Source organism: Corvus cornix, chromosome 1, assembly GCF_000738735.6.
Source record: "Corvus cornix cornix isolate S_Up_H32 chromosome 1, ASM73873v5, whole genome shotgun sequence".
In the NCBI taxonomy this organism is placed as follows: Eukaryota; Metazoa; Chordata; class Aves; order Passeriformes; family Corvidae; genus Corvus; species Corvus cornix.
Window position 1 is genome coordinate 73,390,207 of NC_046332.1, and position 6,136 is coordinate 73,396,342.

A 6,136-nucleotide genomic window follows, 5' to 3' on the forward strand; every position below is an offset into this window, starting at 1 on the left:
AATTTCATCTAAATTATCCTTGTCTCTTGCTTGCTCAGTACCTGTTCCATAAAAGAAACTATCCTCTATCACGTTCAAATTCATATCATCCCCAGCAACACTGGCTGAACTTTTTGGTGATGCTTGCCCATAAGAAATCACACAAATCTTCATGATCACACAATCTCAGCCTTAGCTTTTTTCCCCTCTGTATTAGTAGGCATTATTTTCCAGCTCAAATCTGTACGAGCAGATTCACAATAGATTGCATCCCCATTGAACATTTTTCCTACTCTTTGCTAAATGGTTTTCATTCAAGTGGACACTATCTCATCGTCACCCTCAAATTTAACATTTTTATTGCACTATTGTTAATGGTCTTCACTCCTGAACACGTTTTAGTGCATCAGCATGAAATTATTTAAACACTTTTTTTTCAGCTCTTCCATAAGGAGTGTCTATCCTTCTGTTCCAATATATTTCATTCAACAACTTTGGAAACTCCAAATTCCTGTTTTCCCATGTCAGATTCCACGTGCTAGATCAGCTGTTCCTGCCATTGTTACAAATTGAAGAGCTACAGAAAACACCTACAAGTTGTTGTACATATAATGCATGTATGCCTCACATGCTTTTGTTGAACTATCTTACTCTTGCTCCATCCTCACTCAGGTCCCTCTACTTGTATTCCATATGAGGATTATATTAATTATTTCCACCTTTCCTTCTGAATATTTCAGTTTAAAGACTTTTAGGATTCCCCAGTTTAATGGAAGGTAGATGAAAGAAATTAGCAAGAAGCAACACCATAGTAAAAAAAAAATATTTCTCACAAACTCAACAGTATTTACTGTTTGATGTTTTTGTGTTTTGGTTTAAAATGATAGTTCTAGTTCAAATATTCATATATAACTTTTCACTGTCAGAAATACTTTTGGACTAAGAATAAGAAAGAACGGAACAACAGCATGGTAATTCTACACTAATAACTATTTAAATCTCCTGCATGCTACTAAAACCATCTAGCAGTCTAACAACTTGGAAGTAAGATTTTATTAAATCAGACTTTCTACTTATTATGCTTTTTAATATCTCACTAGTACAGTACCAGAAAAATTAAACTGAAATATATCTACAATGTTGACTTTAACATGATAGCTTTTAAATGTCAACTTCTCCGAAAGTTACAAGAAAGAGTTAAGCTCAACCTAGATGACAAGGTTATTTAAAATATCTTTCTCTGTTATGAATAAAAAAGTATTTATGTGTATCAAATTTTGTGTGTCAGAAAGAAAATAGCATAGAAACACACGCAGATGCTATAAATATGACAGGCGTAAAAAATGCAAGCATATATGCATAGAATTCCAGATATTCAAAATGCAGACTTATTAATTTAAAAGAAAGATCTTTTTCAAAAATAGTGAGGCCACAAGAAACTCCTGTAAGACATCTCTGTTTACTATCTGTGATTTTTTTTTTTTTGTTCCACTATCATAAATTCCATGTTACATATTAGAAAAGCTTAAAAGAGTGTACATGGGGGGGTGGGGGAACTGTATGGTGTGGTTCGGTATTTTTCCCTGACTAAAAGTAGCACCTTGGAACTCAATCTAAAGCTATTCAAAATCTTTGTCTGAATTAATTGTGCTTGCATCAAAGCAGGAAAGTCAGGGATCCTTTAAGAATATAAGTAAGTAATTTGTCCCACCCAAAAGATTTCAAAGAGCTTCTACAAGGTCAGGAAAATTACGTGGTCCATGTAAGAAATTTGTCTTCCATCCAAATACCAGATCTTGCTTATTTCAGGTCTAGGGAAATAAGATTTGAGTCACACTACTTTTATGTTTGCAGACAAGACAAATATGCCTTTTAGGGAAGGCTGACCATTACAAAAAAAATTATTTTTTACAATAATTTTTGGGTTTAACATGTTGGGATGTTAAGACATGAATTGAGGTCTTCTGAAGATACAGATGTGCTGAAAATACATACCACAGACAGAGTATTGTTCAGTGCTTACCCTCATACAGGAAAAACAGAGGCACAAATACATCTAGCATTACCTTTGCGTTAAAGCTGGATTCCAACCTCTGTGCTGTGCACATGGGGTGTACTCCATGTGTTCCTGTGCGTGTAACACCTATTATTTATGTACTACAATCTAGATAGCACATAGCAGCAATGACTACACACACAAATGCAAACACGTGCACATCTTTGCACGTATGCAATTAAATCGCCTTCTTTCTACATTCCTTTTTTTTTTTTTTTTTTTTTTTTTTTTTTTTTTTTTTTTAGATCAGCCAAACACGCAATTTCTCCAAAAAGAAAACCCGAAATTTAACCGGAAAAAAACATCCCCAGAGCTACAGCCAGCCTTGGCATCGAAAATCCCTCTGCGGTCCGCATGCACACTTAATAACGGCGGTTATCCCACCGGGAATAAAGGGAAGGCGCTCGGCGCGGCGTCGCCTCCTCCGTCCCCGCTCCGGCCGCGCTGCCCGAGCCGGGGGCAGCGCCCGCGGGGCTCCGCGCGGCCCATCCGCCGCCCTGCGCTGCCACCTGGCGGCGGCGGAAGGCGCCGCACCGCGCCGCGCGGCGGGAGCACGCGGCCGCCTGGAGCGCCCGGGAGCGCCGCCGGCTCCGCGGGCCCTGGCGCTGCCGCGGGGAACGGCCCGGCGGGGATGGGGGGCGGCCACAGTCTCTTAGATGCTGCTGTTGCATCCGTGCCCCGGCTCCCTCCGCGACCTGCGGCTGGGGTAGGCAGAGGAGAAAAGAGAAGCTGAACGGCCCCGACACACGCCCGCACCCTCGGTGTCGGAGAGCGCACGTAGCGAAACCCGGCACTTTGTTTCACCGCGACTACCCAATTTCCCGCGGTCTCCGCGAATGCGGCGGAGGCTCCCGTACAGCGAGCAGCGACAGCAGCGACTGCCGGGCCACCGGCTCCCGCCGCCCCCTCGCCGCGGCTCCGCTCCGCGCCGCCCAGCCGCGGCCACCGAGCGCTGCAGGAGAGGACAGGGGGGCTGCGGACCTCCGCCCGAGGGGTGCGGAGAGCGGGGCCGGTGGCCAGAGGGGCGGCGGAGCACGGGGAAAGTTGGCCCGTGCTGGCCAAAGTGCGAGCTCAGCCCCGGGGTGCGTGGGGCGGGGGTGTGGCGGGGCGGGCGCGCCGCGCGCGTATCGGCATGTGTGTGCCTGGTGTGCCCGTGCGAGCGGGCTGCGCGGCGCCCCACGGGGCCGGCGGCTGCCGCCGCCGCGCCGTCACCCGGGGACACCCGCCCCGCACCGCGGCCCTCCCCCGCGGCCCCTGCACTCCCGCCCCTCCGCGCTCCCCCGCACCCGCTCGGCGCCGCCGCCCCGCCCTCTCTCTCCTCCCTCCGCCTCCCCGCTGCGCTCGGCGGCGCGGGCACAGCGCGGCGCTCCGCCGGCCGCCCCCGCCCCGCCGTGCGGGCGCGCGCCACAGTGCGCGTGCGTGGCGGGCGCGCGCCCGCGGCTGCCCGGGCGCGCGCTGTCGCGCGCGTTTGAGTGTGAGGCGCGGGTGCCCGAGTGCGCGCGCCCCTGAGCGCGCGCTGTGCCTCGGCGCCGCCTGCGTGCGGGGGGTGCCCGTGCGCGCTCCGCACCGAGCTCCCCGGCGCTGCCGTCCTCGCCTCCGCCGCCCCGGCGGCTCCGCGCAGCGCCCGCGCAGCGGGTCGGCATCTTCATGGGCTGCCACCATGCTTGGGCCCTGGAGATTTCGGGCGAAGTAAGTACCGGGGTTGACTTTTCTCTCGCTCTCTTTCCCTCCTCTCTTCCTCCCTTCCTCGTTCCCCCCCCCGCCACCCCCGCCCCTTCCCCGCCGGGTCTTTCCTTGCTGTTGCTTTCCACCCCCAGTTCCTCGCCGTTTGCCCCCCTCGCCCGAAAGCCATTTCTCCCAACTCGAGGTGTTGCTCAGTTGGGTGGCAGTGTCCGGCTGGGGCTGCTCGCTCGCTGCTGCTGTCGGCGGTACTGAAAGCTGCTTCCAGCCGGATATGCAGTGCGGTAATCTAAGGGTTGAACTCTTCGGGGAAAAAAAAAAACCACACACGCAAGAAAAATCCCGATGCAACCCCTTTCCTTTTCTCCCCTCCCCCCCGTCGCCCCCACCCCCCGCCCCCCCTCAATCTGAACCTCTGTAGGGAGCTGGCGAACAGCAGCACACAGTCATCACAGAGGGGTTTCCAGGGCGGGATTGCAACCTTGCATATAGCCAGCTACAACTTTATTTTCTTTACCTCCCATCCCCCGCGGTTTTTTTGTCAGAGAGAGGGAGAAAGGGAGAGGGAGGGAAAATTGTATTTGCCTCCTTTGCTAACCATAATTGAATTAAAGTTGTAAAATGCCTGGGAGTTTAACACTGACCGGGCAGGTTTTCAATAGGTTGTCATTGTGGGTTTTTCTTCTCCTCCGAAGAACTGTTGGTTAATGGATGAATGGATCTGATCGAGCTGAGAAAAAATATGCTTAGATACATGCCTTTGAGTAAGATTTCTGCTGCCTTTATGCAGTGAAGCCTTTTTGCTTTGAGTAATTCTGATCCAGTTGACGTCTGGTCAGAATTAGAGAGAGATTCACGGAGACTTCCGATTTCTTGCTGCATGATTGCCTTTGCTGCAAGTGCTAGTTTTGCAGCCTTGAACCTGATGCCACAGGAGATGTCTTGCAGTACTGAGACTTCACATTTTTTAGGGGGCATTCCTCCAAACCAGAGTTGTTTCATGAGGATTGGAGCTCTGAGGTGGACGATAGAAAATGCAAGCCTGCTCCAAGATCCCAGCATTTAAGCCTGATGATTTATTAGTCTTCCCCTACCGGCACACAAAATGCATTTATTTTCCCTATTCATATTGCTTTTAGACTAATAGAAGTAGAAGAAAGCCACGAGGAGTCAGAAGGACTGCAAAAAATGGAATGGAAAGGATTTGGTTCCAGCTAGCTGGAATTCAGGCATTAAATTACTGACGTAGGTCAATGGTAGGGTTTCCCTTCTACCCTCCTTGGCTTTTAATCAGCCTGGGTGTCTTCTCCCCTAAAGGATGAAGAGTACTGACAGCCATCGCTGCTTATAATCAGTAACTCTGGAGTGTTGGCAATGAGATATTTTCATGAGACCTATTTAGATCTCTCCACTTCTACCAGGCTAGTTTTGCAGAACATTGGGAATAAGCGCTATGTCAGATATGGATGAGACTCCGAAGATGACCTGCATGTTTTACATTTTTCACAAATTTTGGGTGAGTGGTTAAAACATTTCTTTTAAGAGCATGTGTGTGTGTGTGTCAGAAAGAGAGAGAACAGGAGACTTCTGCTTAAAATGAGCTGTGTTACATTGTGTATAACTTGGGAGGGGATCAAAAATCAGTATTATTTGCTTTTTTAAAGATACAAAATTTCCGTATTGGAAGAGAGCTGTTAAGTGCACTGAAGTAGGAGGTTAATGTGTTTAATCTCATTACAGAAGAATTCCTCCACAAAAGTCATCTGGGGGTGCGCGCATGTGTGTGTGTGTGTGTGTGTGCATGTGTGCATGTCTGTGTGGGTGGGTGTGTGCTGTGTAAATGTATAGCTAGGAAAAAAACCACCAACATAAAAGAGTTTTAAGAAATGTGTGATGTGGAGAATGTGTCAGTATTCCCTCTGTTGAATTAAGACGCCGTTTTCAGCACTGAGCATTTTTCTTTGGATTCCTATCATGGTATTTCCACCACTGGTTAAAAATCAAGGTAAAAGGAGGGGAAGACCTTGATGCGCTGTTCAGCAGGGAGGTTCTGAAGGGAAGGGGGAGCTGGGTAATAGGGGAGGTGGGAAACTTTGTAAAATGGTGTTTCTTTTCTCTTAAATTAGAAACATGAAACTGAACTGACAGCCATTTTATGTATATTTATGGGGCTAGTTGTGAAAAGGAAATCCAAAGAAGCATTGAAATGCACCCCACACAAACAGAAACCAGAACAATTCCTACTGTGACCTCACCTTTTTAGACACCACAGGCATTTGACTCGCAAGGAGTTGCCTATCAACCTTTTCATCAATGCATGTCATCCAGTTCCTAAAAGTGTGGGAATTAGAAGTGACAGGAGGGGGGTTTTTTAGTGGGTCCATTCTCTACCCTACTGAACACATATAAACTTTGTTTCCA

The 6,136-nt window shown here is 48.4% G+C and overlaps 1 protein-coding gene across 3 annotated transcripts in view; it reads left to right on the forward strand.

The window, feature by feature from the left end:
- The first annotated feature begins 3,597 nt into the window (after positions 1-3,597).
- Positions 3,598-6,136, forward strand: part of SLITRK5 (SLIT and NTRK like family member 5) — a 28,060-nt gene continuing 25,521 nt past the window's right edge. The window contains exons 1-2 of one of the 3 annotated variants that reach the window (XM_039555207.1): positions 3,598-3,724; positions 5,033-5,231. The gene's annotated coding sequence lies outside the window, so the exon portion shown is untranslated. The remainder of the gene's footprint in view (positions 3,725-5,032; positions 5,232-6,136) is intronic. The other 2 variants (XM_039555263.1, XM_039555321.1) reach the window with 2 other exon arrangements.